Source organism: Pollachius pollachius (assembly GCF_949987615.1).
Source record: "Pollachius pollachius genome assembly, chromosome: 6".
In the NCBI taxonomy this organism is placed as follows: domain Eukaryota; kingdom Metazoa; phylum Chordata; class Actinopteri; order Gadiformes; family Gadidae; genus Pollachius; species Pollachius pollachius.
In genome coordinates, this window is record NC_136939.1 from 1,740,080 (window position 1) to 1,758,211 (window position 18,132).

General features: G+C 42.9%; 1 long non-coding RNA gene across 1 annotated transcript; it reads left to right on the forward strand.

Annotated features, from left to right (window-relative positions):
• Window positions 1-8,480: 8,480 nt before the first annotated feature.
• Window positions 8,481-14,155, forward strand: LOC307077406. The gene is made up of 6 exons (XR_013811937.1): window positions 8,481-8,600; window positions 9,943-10,059; window positions 11,071-11,095; window positions 11,356-11,385; window positions 12,303-12,456; window positions 13,099-14,155. It is a non-coding gene; the product is annotated as an uncharacterized lncRNA (long non-coding RNA).
• Window positions 14,156-18,132: the final 3,977 nt, after the last annotated feature.

The following is an 18,132-nucleotide window of genomic DNA, read 5'->3' on the forward strand; positions in this document are numbered from 1 at the left end:
GTATGAATGTGTGTGTGTCGGAGTGTGTGTGTGTGTGTCTGTGTGTGTGTGTCTGAGTGTGTGTGTGTGTGTGTGTGTGTCTGAGTGTGTGTGTATGTATGTGTGTGTGTGTGTGTGTGTGTGTGTGAGTGTGTGTGTGTCTGAGTGTATGTGTGTATGTATGTGTGTGTGTGTGTGAGTGTGTGTGCCAGAGCCCCTCTCTGCGGGCCGTCCTGAGAGGCTCCCCCCCCCCCCCCCCCCCCCACTACAGGGAGGCCCCGGAGTGGCCCTGTGAGGGGTGAGGCGCCCCCCTCTGATGGGACCTGACACGGCCTTCTCTCCCACCTCCTCTCCCCTCTCCTCCTCCTCCTCTCCCATCTCCTCCTCCTCCTCTCCCATCTCCTCCTCCTCCTCTCCCACCTCCTCTCCCCTCTCCTACTCCTTCTCTCCCACCTCCTCTCCCCTCTCCTCCTCCTCCTCTCCCACCTCCTCCTCTTCCTCTCCCCTCTCCTCCTCCTCCTCTCACACCTCCTCCTCCTCCTCTCCCCTCTCCTCCTCCTCCTCTCCCACCTCCTCCTCTTCCTCTCCCATCTCCTCCTCCTCTCCCCTCTCCTCCTCCTCCTCTCCCACCTCCTCCTCCTCCTCTCCCATCTCCTCCTCCTCTCTCATCTCCTCCTCCTCTCCCATCTCCTCCTCCTCTCCCATCTCCTCCTCCTCTCTCATCTCCTCCTCCTCTCTCATCTCCTCCTCCTCTCCCATCTTCTCCTCCTTTCGGTGTTCCTGGCTACTCCAACCGTCTTAATATGGAGGAGAACCTTCCATTCCATGGAACGTTCTGGTTAGTGTTCTCTTCGAGAACCTTCCATTCCACGGAATCTTCTTTTCTAGAACGATTAATTCCACCGATTTATTCCTGGAATATTCTGTGGAAAGTTCTTGGGAATTCTTTGAACAACTTTGAACAACGCAAGCACTTTGTGATACTGCTATGTGACACTTGACGAGTGGCACGTAGCAGTGTCACTCTTATAACGAGTATTCAATGTCTCAAAGTGTTTCCCTGCCAAAACTATTTAATCTCCAGAGATGCGAGAGGATGGGGTCATCTCAGAAGATTCTGGCGTCTTGAGCCAATTGTGAGGGATGTGATGATGCCATGTTTTGATTTAAGCCTGCAAACACAGTTCAGGCCTGATGACTGTAAAGTAGGTTTGACGCGCTCTTGACTGGCAGGAAGTAGGGTTTGCTTACATAGCATCTTATATAGCATAAAGCTATATAGCTGAAGGGTCCTGAGTTCGACTCTGGCCGAAAGGTAAAGCCAAAAGATTCGGGGTTTGATTCCTGATGTGTCTGCCTTTTGGTATCCTCGAGCAAGATGCCCTTGCTTTAGGGTTAGGGTAACTGCTCCTTAATGGTCTGTATCTTAAAGTCACTGGGAATCAATTTGTGATGAAAGTTGATGCTGAATAGTGTGCAATGCAATTTACTTTTTATTCAGCTGAAAGATAACTTATTAGCTTCTCGCAGAACACATATTTTGAAACCAGTTCTGTTTGTTTCCTCTGTATTTAAAACACTTTCTCATGTCCTGTAAATACATAGACACGATGTGCCTATGTGCACACACACACACACACACACACATACACACACACGCGCAATCTTTAAATATGTATGACCACCCACACAAAGGCCAGAGTTTTATCAGACCCAGCTGAACAAGCTCTTGGTTTGCTTATAACATTAAACATTTACACTAGGGGTTTATACCAACACATGTCCCTGTGTTTGTCTGGGTGATAACACAAGGTAACATTACATTCCTAGCTGTATGTGTGTGTGTGTGTGTGTGTGTGTGTGTGTGTGTGTGTGTGTGTGTGTGTGTGTGTGTGTGTGTGTGCATGTGTGTGTGTGTGTGTGTGTGTTTGTGGATGTGTGGGCATGCATGTGTGTATTCGTGCTTGTGTGTGTGCGTGTGTGTGTGTGTGCATGTCTGTGTGTAGACCTGCATGTGTGTTTGTGTGCTTGCATGTCCGTTTTGTATGCGAGTTTGCATGTGTGTGTGTGTGTGTGTGTGTGTGTGTGTTTGCGTGCATGCATGCTTGTGATCCATGCCTGTGACAATTCCCCTATATGTCTTCCTATGCTGGGATTAGCAGTGAATAAGTGATAATCACAAATGTAGTTTTAACTTCTAATGTAGCCGACATTGTGGGACGTTATCCTCTCCTGTGTGGAGCTGGGAGGAGAGAGCAGGTGTTGGTCCACCTGTGATCCGCTCCATGAGTGGAACACATGACGGTATGTCTGGTTCCCCTCCGGTAACACATCGCTAAGGACGGCTGCGATGGATCTAGAGAAACGACCAGGGAAACAGACAAACGACTAGGATGACGAACACTATTGATACCACTGATGCGACCACTAATACTACTTCTGCAAAGATTACCATTACTGCTGCTTCTACTTTTAGTAGTACTACTAGTAATTGTACTCTACCACGATTGCATCTATTTATCCTAGGTCGTTTGTGATGCTGCTTGTTCCTTGTGCATTGAAAGCACCATACGTGTGGCAAACTTAATAAGCACAAATAAATCTCCTTAATAGCAGAAGTGTTCATATATCTGTTTTCAAGATTCGAGAAACTTTATTTATCCCCAGGGGGCAATTAAAGGTAAGGCACGTAGAGCAGACATAACAACAATGACAAACACAACTAAAAATAGATAAATAAATAAATAAATAAGTTATGGACAATATAAAAAGATTCAAGATGATGGTACTGGCATACAAGGCAGTCGATGGAACTGCCCCTGCCTACCTCCAAGCATTAGTAAAGCCACACACCCCAGCTCGATCCCTCCGCTCAACTACCTCAGCTGGACGTCTGGTACCGCCATCGCTAAGAGCAAGCAAAGGTCGATCAGCGAAGTCACAACTTTTCTCTGTTTTGGGACCTCAGTGGTGGATCGAGCTCCCTACCTATGTCAGGATCGCAGAGTCGCTCACCAGCTTCCGCAAAAGACTCAAAACTCACCTGTTCAGAGTTCACCTCGACTCTGCAAAGAAACCAATGCACAGCCACTATTGAATGTTGTACGTCCTGGCACTTGTACATTGCACTTATTCAAGGTACTTAATTGTGTAGCATCTACAGTAGCTGCTATCGTTGCTTTACACGGGGAATGGGTTAGCCTAGCGATTGTAATACTTGCACTTGGTTCTATGAACATCTTTACTGTACCGACAGCGATATATTGTTTCACTTCTTATGACAAATGTACTAATTGTAACAAATGCACTTATTGTAAGTCGCTTTGGATAAAAGCGTCTGCTAAATGCCCTAAATGTAAATGTAATAAAAAAGAAAAAACAGATATCTGCCAAGAATGTACATAAAATTAACTAAACATAAATGTGCAATGGGGTAGATAGACAGGAAATTTGAGTTGAGGAGCGTGACAGCCCTTGGCACAAAGGTAGCCCTTCTCCTCTGTGTCCTGCAGGCAGGGCAGCGAAGCCGGCGACCCGATGGGAGCCACTCGAACGATGAGAAGAGGGAGTGTGAAGGGTCCTGCATGATGCGTTTCGCTAACCCGCATGTTAGATGGTCATACACGGCAGACAGAGTCCTGAGAAGTAACCCAATGATTTTGGAACATACAGTGGCAGTCCTCTGCAGGCGGTTTCTGTTCTGGAGGGTGGTTGAGTGTGAGTATGTTTACAACTGGTAAAATTAAGACAATGTCCAAAAAGGGTTTGCACCCTAAATGTTGTCTAAATGATGTAACGTATCCTCAGCAAAGTTCTGGAAACAGAGCACTTGAATTGGAGTGAATGCAGGATATGGATTTCCAACAGAAATGTTTGTGTGTTGTGTTTGACCTTTGACACATTGGTTTGGCTTTGAGAAGAACCGAATCGTCCCACCTTTTAAACGAGACATGAAAGCGTGTGGCTGTGTGTGTTTCTGTCTATTTATACGTGTGTAGCCGGGGTTCTGCCCCTGGAAGAGCTGAGTGGGGCTGACTGCTGCAGTCATGCAATATGCAGCCCCTCCGAGGTCCACCTTCGGCTCCCCTCAGACGCCTGCAGGCACCAAGGAAAGTTTATCTGGTAGGTTCTCACCGAGCACACACACTCACAGAGACATGCAGACACACACTCACAGACACACACACACTCACAGACTTACACACACACACAGACATAAAGACACACACTCACAGACACCCACTCGCACAGACACACAAACATGCACAAGCGCACACACAGACACACACCCACACACAAACATCCAAAAACTCACACAGACACACCCGCAGACAAACATAAAAGAGCACACACACAGACACACATTTACACAGACACGCACGCAAACACCCACAAACCCACACACCGACAAACACACAGACACGCACACAAACATGAAAAAGCCTACACAGACAGACACACACATGTCTTACAATGTACATTAATTGGAGTACATGAACAGACATCCGGGCACACACCCACAAACACACACAGTGACATTCATACGCACAAACGTGTTCCATTCAGCATTGATCGTATTACGCACACACACATACACAAATACACACACACACCTTTACACACTGATGAAAACGCATCACAGCACAGCACATTAATTAAATATTACTCTTTGTAATTGTTATTATAAAGCCTGCATAATTATTTAGTAATGATATTATTTTATTTATGTATGATATATTTATATAACGGATGAAAGTGCCGTTCCTCGCATGTCTCTCCCTTGTTCCCCTGCGTCCCGCTCCGAGCTCATCAGAGCCTCTTAGCAGCTCTCTGAGCGAGTCTCTGAGCTCCGGAGGTGATGGCTGACATGTTGCTTCCTGTCATGGGGTTTCCTGGGCGGTAGATCTGTCTCCGTCTCCAAACAGGTATTGCGTCATTTCTGCCTGGCCGTGGACAACCTATAAAAAGTTGCCTTTATTTAACACACACATGCACGCAATAGTTTTTGTTTAACTTTTGATGTAAATTATTCAGCGACATGTTTCAAGCTAACAACAGTTATGAATGGTTTCTTCTCCACATAACACAACACCATTGAAGGTTTTATGATTTTGTAGATAAGTTAGATAAGACTACAAACATGGCCACTTTGCCGTTTCCGCTAAAGAAAAGAGATAGCTAAAGACAAGAGATAGGGCTAGGCATTTTCAAAAGCGACTGCTGCTGCTGCCGCCGAAAGTTTCAACACGGGGAAAGCTGAGCGGTAGGGCAAAATCTGTGCGCGTTCACGTGGGAGGCAACTGCTTCCGGGTTTACCGACACTTTTGTAAACGCCTCTCCTCTGCCGCCATTCCCTCATTGAAATGAATGGAGGCGGCATGAAAGCAGCGAATAAACCACGTGTTGAACATTTACCACTCTGAATCATATCTAGCCCGAGGCGCCCATACCACAAAGGATCGAATTAGTCAAATTTGGAGTTGGAATGGACTTTTTTTTAGGCTGGAAGAAACTTTTTCTATTTGTATTGAGCGGTAAGTGTTGTTGCGTGGTCTATATTTGGAGTGAGCGTGTGGGCCGGTATATATTTGAAAGGATCCTTTATAAACAACACATTTATTCAGCGAACCACACATAAAAAGCAAGACTAAATAGTTGCATCATGCGACTATTAGTCATGCATTCCATCAGATATAAACAGCGAGGTGTACAAGCGACTCGCATGTAGACCTAACTATTGTTTATATCGGATGGAATGTTGACACACCGCTACGTAGACAGGTTTACACAGATACTACCGAATCAAAATCGGAATCAGAAGTGCTTTTATTACATCTTTCATTGCATCTTATTAACTACACAGGAGTTAAATTCTTAGGCTTGATTCCTCAACAGCCACATAGCGGCCGCAATACAAGATAAAGTAAATCAAGATAAGTAGGCCTATGAATTAAAATATGTAAAAAAAAATAAGTAGCAGCATCGATCACCATAATAAATAATAATAAAATAAATAGTCAGTATTAAGAGAAACTAAAACAGTTTAAGTAAGTTAAATAATAAAAAACATAGGTGTAGTTAAGTGTAAGTGTATAGTGTTCGAGGTTATTACTAGTTATAATGTGGTCATACTTACATCATTATGGTTGTGTTTGACAGGAATGACACATATATATATATATATATATATATATATATATATATATATATATATATATATAGTCCAAGGGGTTCCACTTAGGGACCATCAATAAATTACAGTTGAGTGAATAACATTGTTATTTACATCACCTTCGTAGTGACTTGCTCATATTAGAGACAATCATCCCTCTTGCTCCACTTGCTGGTTTGAGTCACTCTGTCACCACCTCTGCTAGTTTGGTATTCAATAAGTTCTTGTGGCCTTGTTTTCTGTTAAACAACAGTTCTGCAGGTGACTTCCTGTGAGCCAGTAGTGTGGCTCGGTAGTTAAAAAGGGCTAGATATTGTTTCCCGAGTCCATGTGAGGTTTGGGAATCTGTATGTTTTAGCAAATTCAGCTTAGGATCTACAGCTGAATTGAGGTCCAGTGTCTTGTTTGCCAGGCTCGTTAAGAAAGACTTGATGTGGGGCATCCCGTCAGAGGCTGTGGTGTCCTTCAGTTACGCAATTTCTGGTTAAAGAGAAAAATAATCCATTAGCAGTACATAGTCCGTGCCATGAGGAGAGGAAGAGGTATATTACCACTTTGTTCCCAATTTGTTTGTTCCCAAGTGCAGTCAAGGGTTCCAAAAATTAAAGCATTTGGTACGGGAGGACTTTCGCATTGTCTATTCTGCATTCCCTTCTGGTTATAGACCGATTCTTGAGGGTCAACTGTGAATGCTCCGGCATAATGTCCCAACATTGCAGAGAGTAACAGGTTGTCAAGTCCCTGGGAAAGTTCAAAGAAGCCCACTGACTGCACAGAGGCTGAGTCACCGATCACCAGGTTTAAGGTGTGGCTCACTGGAATTCCTTGTTTGTGTCCAGCATTCTCTTATGTACACCCTGGTGTTTCCCCTGCAGGTGGCTTTCTTTGTGATTTGTTTGGCCACGACAGTCAGAGATGTTTACTTTGAGTTTTTCTAGATGCATGATGAAGGTATCATACAGTCCTTTTCAAGTTTGTGTCATGGACGCAACAAATCCCAAAGAATGCTCCCAAACATCTTTTTACAGTTTACCACACGCAAGACAATGGATTAATCTATCTGGTAGATTACGAATGTCTGGATTACTTTTGTCAGGTGTACAGTCCATTATCACAGCACAATACTTACCTCACTGAATGGCCTTGACATGCTAGGTTCCGTTCAGCCTGACTAAAAACATGAGTTAATGTCTCCCCCGTATTTCATCATTTCATTTCATCTTATAGTTTTATCTTGCTAACCTCCTTGGGTATGTTTCTGTTTTTTTTGGTAACTTGATGACCCTTATTTGTATGGGGCCTTTATTTACCTTACCTTTATCTGTCAGTTGATCTGGCCATAAGGAGGGGGTCTTCGCCAATGATCACTCACACATCTGCTGCTCTCGTTAGCTTTGCGCAGGTGGCTCTGTGGTTGGGGTGATGCAATTCTACTGCTGTCTGTCTGAGTCGCCTCTGACACTTTCCTTCTGCACTCTTGATGCTGCTTCATTGCAAGCAATAGTTTGGCACTCGTTTGGAGTGATGAGAAAGGAACATTTTAAAAAATACAAGTGGCCCTTTGGCTGACGCAGCCCCAGGCCTTATGCCTTGTGGTAAAACCGCACGTCTATCTAGTTGAATTCTGTTTTAGTTTGGGTCAGGGTAGGCTACTTTGTTTATGGCGTGTGGTGCACCTCCTAGGCCCAGCGCCTTTGCCCAGTAGTGAAGGTGCGGTTTGGCCCAGCTCAGTTACGGTTACAGTACCCTTATGGTAGGGCGGGTTTAAGCTGGATGGCAAAAGCCGCAGCAGCTACGTAAGCATCGTGACCTCATAGCAGCCCGACACAGTGTAGCCTGCTAATGAATCCAAGGACAAAGAGGAACGCAACACAATAAACAAAGAGCAAGAATGTAGGACGTCCAAGAAAGACGGCAAACTTCTGCGCGACATTTTCTTTGAAAACCGATAAAGGACCCTCCTATATTAGGAGCCTAATATAGGAGCCTAATAAAAGGAGCCTCCTTTATTAGGCTTTGCCAAGAATTCAAACTAGGCCTTTTCATAATCAACCCTCCTCTGCTGAAACTAATCTGTATAAGCTTCATTAGAATTGTATTGAGCCTGGCTGTCATGTTTTTCTTAGTCTTAATTAAAAATGATTTCGTTGTTTATTTGGTAGGCCTATCGTTTAATGTCTGTCAGTGTCAGATCTACATCTTTCTTTTGATTACCACATGTTAATTCTGATTAATTTCTTCAAGGATAAGATTGTACAAAGGTTCATATTGTTGTCTCTAAATTCTTTGTTGTAGATACACAATATAGTTAGACACCCTTTCTCTGTCATCTACAGTTGGCAAATTTGGTGACCAGTGCATCATCACCCATCAGGGCAAAGCAACGACGTACAACATCTTAAACCCTAAGAGCAATCCAACGTGTGAATACAGCTGGGCTGATTCTAATGTAAGTAAAACATTTATTAAAGTGGATTACTGGGTTATTTAATAATTGTGATTGATACTAAAATGAGTGGCTGAATATTTTATTCAATGAGTTGAATAGCCTAGCGTTTTATTAGCATTATGTTGACATAATTCATTTTTTAGTTATCGTGGGGTTAATGTCTTTAAGAAACTATTTTTCTGTTGCACTCCAAAGCATTTATTTATTGCTCATTTCAAGCAGCAAATTTGTACTTAAATTTGACATGGAGTGATATACAGGACGACGCCATTTTGAATTCTTGGATGGCTACAGTATAGTGTTCTTATGGCGCCTTTCCACTGGCGGGTTCGGTTTGGTTCGGTATGAATAGCTGCGGTACGGTTCGCGTTTTTACCACCAAAAGTGGGCGTGATCCGGACTGAGCCGGGATTAGCCGTACATGTCTCTCAGTGCTCCTCCGTTGGGGTACCAAGACGTCTGAAAGGGTGCCAACAAGTTCCACCTACACACGCCGTCCGTTGATTGGTAAACAGAATCGTCACTTCCGTGCGACAGGGGGTTAATAACAAACAAACACAGTACCCGCAAGGTATTTCTGGGCGCTTGCCGTCCTTCTTGGACGTCCTACATTATTACTGTTTGTTTATTGTGTCGCGTTCCTCTTTGTCCTTGGATTCATTAGCAGGCTACACTGTGTCGGGCTGCTATGAGGTCACGATGCTTACGTAGCTGCCGCGGCTATCTGCATCCGGCTTAAACCCCGCCCTAGCATAAGGGTACTGTTGTGGAAATTGCATTGAATGAAAGATACAATTTCGCACGTTGAGCACACAGTTGTGTGACTCGTTTATTTCGTTTGAGAAAACAGGAATCAAAACGTGCTGCAAGTGAAACATATCCCGCATCGGGTTCTCCGTCATGCGATGCTCGTAATCCTTAAAGGGACAGCGATCCCTGAAACACCGAGACAGTAAACGACATGCCTAACACAGTGTAAAGAACAACACATAACAAAATACTGTAGGTGAATTATGTTACACTCACTACACTGTAACCGTAACTGAGCTGGGCCAAACCGCACCTTCACTACTGGGCCAAGGCGTGCCGGGCCTAAGGGCACCCGCCGGTGGAAACGCGCCATATTAGATTTGGCAAAAGACCACAAAATACTTAGGAGAAAAAATTGGATGTTTGTGTGATGTGTTTAGTCAAACTTTTAGGTAAATTAAGGTGTATAGTATTCCCGTAACTAATCCACGTAATCCACAACATTTTGAAGGCATGAAACAATTTAAGTGAATACAGTGCTGTCAATCATGTCTAAAGTCCTACACATTCCTCCTGTATGCTTCAACTACAGGACGCACTGGCAACTAAAACCGAACCCAATAATGGAAATATATCCTCATCTCACTCCTCTCTCACTTTGCTTGGATGCCGGAAGAACGTTTGTGTGACAATTGATTGCTATCCTAAGGTAAGAGAACCGTAGTACTTGACATCCATTCAGATAGGAAGCACTGTGCATTGTTGTCATCTCTGAATATTTTCTGAAGCTGGCACTGACCCAATCTCCGCACAGTGTTTAAATACGGATGCACCAGTTCTGATACAAAACTTTAATGAGTCTGCTTTCCAAACATCATATCTTCACAATATAGCCACTATATCAGGATTATTCCTTGTTTCATGAATAGCCTATTCATTAAAATAAGAAATAGATTTGTGATATTGCTACTGCTGTATAACCATGGACCAACCTTGTCCTCCGAGCTCACATAAGGTTTCTCTCAGATTTTGCTGGCCTACAGTTTGAGAAGTAGGATGTAAGGCTATGTTACCACAAGTAAAATAAATTGTGAACATCGCTATTGTTACATTCTGGTCCAACACATGACTTGACACTTAACCACTTCCACCCAAGCAATTTGTTCATTTATTATCTCCTCAAACAAAAGGTCAATCATTAATAGCCCCTTGAATATAAGTGCCAGTCTGATACCCAATCTTTGGCTTGATGACTGGTTAACACCTGGGAGAATATAGATCTATATTCAGTGTTTTGTCCGAGTGAAAGCAGGAATCAGAAATGTTGCCTTTGCAATTGCAATATTAAATAAAGAGGTATTGACGTCCGCTAGAAGCCATCAATGCTACGGAATCTGTTCTGCAACTTCCAAACTGCAGCACTACCAAATGGAAGATACATCTGTGAAACACATCGACTCAGACTCACCTCGGGCTCCAAAATCTTGTGCTCGGAGCCGCCTTCACTTTATTTGGCAGACACTTTTATCCAAAGCGACAAGTTAGCATTTTTGTCAGAAGAAAGAGAAACAATATATCGCTGTCGGTACAGTTAGGATGTTCATAGAACCAAGGGCCAAGCACTACGTACTCTGAGCCAGGTCCCAGAAAGAATTTTAAGCGTTGACTTGAAGAGTTTATTTCCTGTAAATCACATGTTCTTTTTCTCCTCTCATTGTAGCACTACGATCCAATCTGCTGCCTAAGTGAGTTTATTTTTATACTTGATTATTATCTACGAGAAACATGAATATTTATTTTGAATTAATGTATTTTTGCTTAAAATATTATTCCAATGTCAACATTATTTTGATGTAAAACAAATTGTATTTTCCTAAAATAATTTCCTGTTAATCTGATGTGTTGATGGAACGAATATTTTAGGGATAAAATGAGTGTAGAGTTGAATTATTTGAATGGTTGGTTTTCAAATTTTAATGTTTACTTTGCATGCTTATTTCAACAGCTAACTGCACTACTGCACCAGAACATCAAGGTAGGGATGCATTACTTTCACCAACTCCACAAATGGCAATATGCAAACCTATTGTCTTCTGTCTTAGCTATCTGGTAGATTACGAATGTCTACAATTAATATATAGAACCAGAATAGGCCACATGTGGTTATTAGTTTTTATTTTAAATGTTTTCTCTTTCTCTATTGAACTTTGGTTGTTCTTGTTGTTTGGTCATCTAATTTGTAACTGAAGTCTTTTGAGGGCTGTACAATTAACTTGACCTGCTAAAATTATAGAATGAGTATAGAGTTTAATTATTTGAATGGTTGGTTTTCAAGTTTTAGTTTTTGTTTACTTTGCCTGTTTATTTCAACAGCTAACTTCACTGCCCTAACAGAACCTCAAGGTGGGGTAGCAACATACATTAGGTAGCAACATGCGAACCTAATGTGGTCGTTATTTGCTTATATTTTGAATGTTTTCCCCTTTTCTACTGAACTTTGGTTGTTTTTTGCTGTTTGGTCATCTAATGTGTAACTGAAGTCTTTTGAGGGCTGTACAATTAACTTGACCTGTCAGTATTGTACTTCTACAGATAATCCCACCGACAAATTATCCTGGATCCAATCGTCTGTTGATTATTATTTTTATCTACGGCGCTCAAAGCAGCATAGTATATAAACCCTGAATTCCAAAGTAAAACTTTCATTTACCTCGTTAAATTAGAATAATCTGTAGTGTTCGCCAACCCTAAACCAAGATATTCAACACCAAAATCGGTAGATTAATTTGAAATATAGTCAGCAATTTCACAGACATCATATGGGTTCAACTGAGTTAAGCAAACCCTGTTGGGGGAGGCTGAGTGTGTTAGCCATTAGTGTGTGGTCTAACTATGCGTTGATTCAGATTCAGATGCTTTGCCAATGACCCTTCAATGTATTTCTGCTTGTAGAACACGTTGACCCCACAACCAGCAGCACCCCGCCTCCGGCTGTTTTCTGGACTCCGAAGGTCACTGGAGGGATTGTGGTGGGTACTGTCGTGGTCATTGTGGTGGTCATTGCGGTGGTCATTGCGGCGGACCACTGCAGAAAGAAAGAAAACAGGTATTGCAAACAACATTTTTGATTACGGTCAAATGTCCTCATTGTCGCAGCCAGTAATTATGAACCTTTTTCACCCAATCAATTCTTGTGCAATTCAGTAATACACTGTTGGCTAAACATTATTTTCACTTAGATCGCCACATTTTGTCTCTCTTTACTGTGAATCTAATGTGTGTGTTTGTAGGCCTACATCTATTCTTCTGGATGTTCAGTGTGGCTGTTTGAAACCCATATTATGAGGGTTCGAACAATAGTATTGTGCTCTTGTGCATTAAAGACTGTTTAGCCTACAGTTGATTACTGAATTGAATATGGATTAAACACCCGATAGAGCCAAGGCCTACACAAGGAAGTGTACAGAGCGAATGGTAGAAAGATCATCAATAGACTGATGTGGTCTGACTGGTTATTGTTGATTGATTGTTGAAACAGATTCTGTTGATAGTAGGGCTTTGCCACACAATGTCTTATGGATAACATTAAACGGTAACTTGAGAATATTGTGCGCCGCACAATTTCTGAATGAATTATTCCTTTAAAATAAGAGATTTTTTCCTTCGAATTATACATTTTGATATGGTTGAAATATTTACATGATGTTCATTTATGATGATGCCCTTTTTTCCCTTTCTAATAATACAGTTGGTTCGAGTGGTTCAAGAGAGCGCGTTGTTCCAGCGAACCACAAAGCAATGGAGCAGATGCAAGACCAGAGGTTATACCGATGCTAAACGTTGGTGTGGCATTGGTATAACCGTGATGAGGTTGAGGTCTATTGGCTGTGGAAGCTGGAAGACTCTTGATGCTGCACCAGAGTGTGCACTTTGGAGTGATTTTGGTCCAGTAACACAGAAACGGGATCATGTATAAATCTGAATGGCATGAATAGTATAAATCTATAAAAATATTAATATTATATTATTATATACTAGACAAAGTATTATTATTATTATTATGATGATGATGACGCTGTTCAAGTGGAGTGAGTTACAATGTTGAAATGAAAGCAACAATATAAATCCAGTCTAGGACTGTGATTGATGATCAACCTGAGAGGAGTATGTAATGATGCTGTGGAAGCTCTTCATGCTGTACCAGGACGTGCACTTTGGAGTCACGTGCAGATGAATGAATATTATTATCCAATTGAATTTTGTACTCGATACTCCTCTCTTTCGCTCACTCTCTCTCTCTTTCTCTCGAATATTGCATTTAATTTACGACTATGGACTTCCAAAATCTATATATACAGTATCTATGTTATACAAAAATTCTACAATATATTTCAAACTCTATATACCCAAATGTATATATTTTAACGGGATTAAGATAATCAACCCTATTAGATATAGAAGATATAAATGCATGTTATTCTCCTGTCTCTTTGATTTCTGGATGGATTATGTAGACTGTTAAGGGTTCAGCATGTGCTGTGTTCTTGAGACATTGGCAAGGTGGTGTTTCTGTAAGCTGCCGATGTGGCGTGATGATGACTCACAGAAGGGAAGTTACTAACCACAGAAACGTCACCATATGGTTAGACTCTGATTGTTCTTTGCCTCATGAATAAACTGGCTTGACTGTATCGGAAATTATCTGTCTTGCACTTCTTACAATCTTCGCACAATATACAATGTTATGAACAATCGAAACACATGACAACAGTAATACGTTTATGTAAGGAACATTAGTTGGTGTAGTGCAAAAAATAAATAATTAGGATTGATAATATGAAATGGTTAACAAGACAGTTAAATTGAATAGGCCATGTTAATATTTTGAGTATTTTGTGACTTCATGAGTAACAACGCCTGAAATCCATAAGAACGTCGTGCTAAATAGTCAATGATCAAATGACTTAATGCAGAAGGGTCAATACTACGTCAATAGTATGACATGACGTAGCAGGCGTTTTCCTCTTCTTCCCTGAGCTTCAGCATATTGCATTCTCAGGTCACACACGCACTACTTCACAACATTTGACCGTGTATCTTATTCCAATTTAACAGTGACTGCTGCAACAGAGTGTAACCAGGTGTAAGAAACACTGTTAATTTCAACTCGCATGGTCCCACGTGAGGTACCTAGTTCTCAGCAGCCAATCAGAAGCTTTGCAGGCCACGCTCAGCCTGTCGGCTCGGAGAGGAAGTGCGGTCGCGTTGCTCTTCCGGTCTTTTCGGATCTCGGCCCGGGAAGCGAGGGCAGCTGTGTGTTAAGGAGAAGAGGAAAACTAGAGAAAAAAACCCAGAGTGAAACCTGTGAAAAAGGAAAAAAGAGTCGGAGCACTTACCCAGTGGAGGTCTGGAGCCAAGTGGCTGAACGAAGGAGAGTTACGTCGGCTAACTGCTTGCCTGTCCTCCGGAGAGCTGCTACGAGGTTCGGCATCGGCATGCTCCACCTTGATACACAGAGCAACGGTCAGGTTTTTTAGAGGACTGAGAGTCTGAGGTTCAGGACAACTTCCTGCTGTGAAAGATGGCGAGCCAACTACCCTGATTGAAGATTAGCACCGAGGAGATATTCACGTACACACTCATTCACACAAATAATACACTCACATTACACTACAAGGAACCTTGGAATCAGGTGAACTTTCAACAACTCCTTTTATTTTAAGGGCCCCAACAGACATTTTTGTTTTAAGTGTGCACACTATTTTTTTTATTTTTCTTACTGTTTGGTATAATATTTTGCATTTTGTACGAACCAGACAAATTACTTTGTTCACTGTAAAATATAAGAGTGGCTACTCAATTGTTACTCTTGTGTCTGCCTCATTGTTGTTGCTCAGTATAGTGGCTCCTCTCGAATTTGGTCTCTTCTGATTCTGGTCCTGGTCTTATTGTTAGTCCAACTTATATTATACTGTAATTCACTTTTACACTCCTAAAATTGGTTACAAGAGTCAAGAAAACACCAGGTGCTTCCTCACTTTAAGTGTCTGATCTGGTATGTTGATCCAGTATATAGCCCGGATCGCCCCGTTAGTCCTTCATGGTCTCTCTGCCAGTTTCGTTGCTCTTACCATGTCCCACACAAATCCACCAAAGTAGGAGATCTTTTGCTTGTTTCACTGTTGGAGCTTGTTGGACTACTTAGAACTGCGGATCCAGTAATATAAAAATCATCTGCAACAGCAGTGATTCAAAATGAACACTGCAGGTTTGATAGGCCAACTCTGGAATAGTTAAGTAAGGTTACTAAACATGTAAAACACATGTCAACTATTGTCATGTGTTCTATGAATGAAGATGACATTGTTGCAGGGACGCGGGAAGTCAGTCCGGGGGGGGGGGGGGTGGTGCTGGGAGAGAGTCTATATAATGACGTCATAATAAATGCTGCGCAACATCCATTGTTTACAGAGACGAGATGACGGGTGACGTCACATTCAGGGCTCCGCTCTGAGTAGTAGTCTGCTCTCTGTAAAAAAGACTAACTCTATTAGCAAGTAAACAATGTGGAAATTAGTCAACTCGGCTGATACTGTGCTGAATTTCACACACTAACAACATGCCGACAAGCTGTTGCGGTCCGGGATTATACACAGCGTTATAACAAGGATTCAGGAGGTTATTTCTAAAGGTTCACAAAGGAAAGTGACAATAAAAGAAAGCTTTAATTTTCATCCAGAGTTACGAGTTGTCTGATATGAGGAAAGTGACGGTTTCTCCATCAAGTGAACAGTCCGTCTTTGCTCTTTTTTTGCCAACCAGTCTGTCCAAAACAGTCTGCGCAGTCATATGGTCCCTAGCTACTGCTTGTGACATAAACGCATTAATTGGGGTCCTTATCAATGCCGCCAGCTTGCTTATGGCTTCTGTATGGAAACGAGATTTTTCATGCTCCGAAACTTTTCACCTGCCTTCCGCCGATTGCCAAACCCTCCTTTAATGAAGTTGCCACCATTAATTATCCCGTCTGCCCTGACAAGCTTTTCCTCTACTGCAGAGCAGCACACGAAGCATAACGCGGTGTCGGTTTCCCTCACGTGGTGCAGCCACGTCCACCGGCCGAACCAACCAACCTTAAATGACCGGCTAAAGTTCTCACTAGCCGATCGCCTGGCTGGGAAGTGAAACTCCTTTGGCTGGCAGGGCTCTTCACCAACAGAATAACTAGTTGTTGCGACTGCCGGCAGTTGCACGTTAGCCAAAGCCAAGATATTAGGATCGACCGGAGGGGGTTTAGCATCATTGTTGCCGGCGCAGTCGATATTAGGCTCGACCGGAGGGCGGGGGCTAGCAATAGCACCATTGTTACCGGCGCCATCTTGCAGCAATAGCGTCTGTGAACATGAACTCTCTTTCTCAGGGGTGCTGGGGAGACAGCGGGCTGCTGACAGGGAATCGGATGACCGGCAGGTGTATTGATGAAGTTTTGCCCTCTTCGGGCCAAAAAAAATCGGAAATACATCTTTTCTGCGACATGTTGCACTTGCAACAAGCTTGACTTTTTGAATTTTCCCGCCGCGCATAGCATTGTTCTGCGTTGTGCGTCATAGCCTACGTCAGCCTACACAGACAATGTTCTAAATAAAATGAAATGATAATATGATAAATATCATAAAAAGGGTGGATGTCAATAATTTAATGAAAAATCATGTTGTATGATAAAATTATACTCTAAAAAAAGAAGTGTTGATTTGTTCAGAAAACTTTCTCACTTGCAGTTACAGCCAGGGGCCGCCGGGGGGGGGGGGGGGGGGGGGGGGGGCGTGCTGCAGCACCCTAAGCATCCCCACTTCCCGCGTCCCCTACACAGGGAGCCCACGTTTCCTCGGAGTCCTCGGAGTCTCGCAGCGCTTCGGCGCGTCTCGGAGACGAGCGATCCGTCCCGCGATGAACCGCCTCGCTGATCTCCGTAACTCCCATCCATCACCTCCTTCCTTCCTCCCTTCCTCCCTGCTGCGTGCGGGGTGACGCTCGCCCGCACCTGGCCGGAGGGTTTGATGTGTTTCATACGTCCGTCCCTGGAGCGGGAGACGATGACCTCCGCTACGGAGATCAAACTTTAAACACATGCAGATAATATACGACCAACCTTATTGTGCAGCCAAAGTTACATGCTCTGTTTATCTTTAATCGTAATACTATCTCATACTTTCCCCTATGAAACAAATGTCCCATTCGGGTTTAATAATTATAAATATACACTTTTGTCTCTTATCTCAAAGCACAAGATGGTTTGAATCCTGGCCGTGCTTTTCATTTAACGGCTCCCCTTCGCTCACCGGAGCCGTATGTCCTCCTGACCTTTGACCTGTCAGGGGGTTTCCTGGGCTGACCTGTCTCCGTCTCTAAACAGGTGTTGGGTCGTTTCAGCCTGGCCCTGGAAGGCCTAAATTTCCTTTCCCCTTTATTCAACACACACACACACACACACACACACACACACACACACACACACACAATATTTTTGGTTTAACTTTTGATGTAAATTATTTCTTGTCATTGCTACTTCTGATGACATGTTTCAAGTGACAACCGTTATTAATGGTTTCTTCTCCACATAATGGACAAAAGCATTTTAGGTTTTATGATTTTGTAGATAAGACAAACAGGACACTTTGCCATTTCCGCTACAGCCAAGACCTAGGTGAACTTGTACCACTGTATGGCTTATTTACTGTACCGCCCACTTCCTTTCTTTGCGGGATTCTGCTTATGAACCACC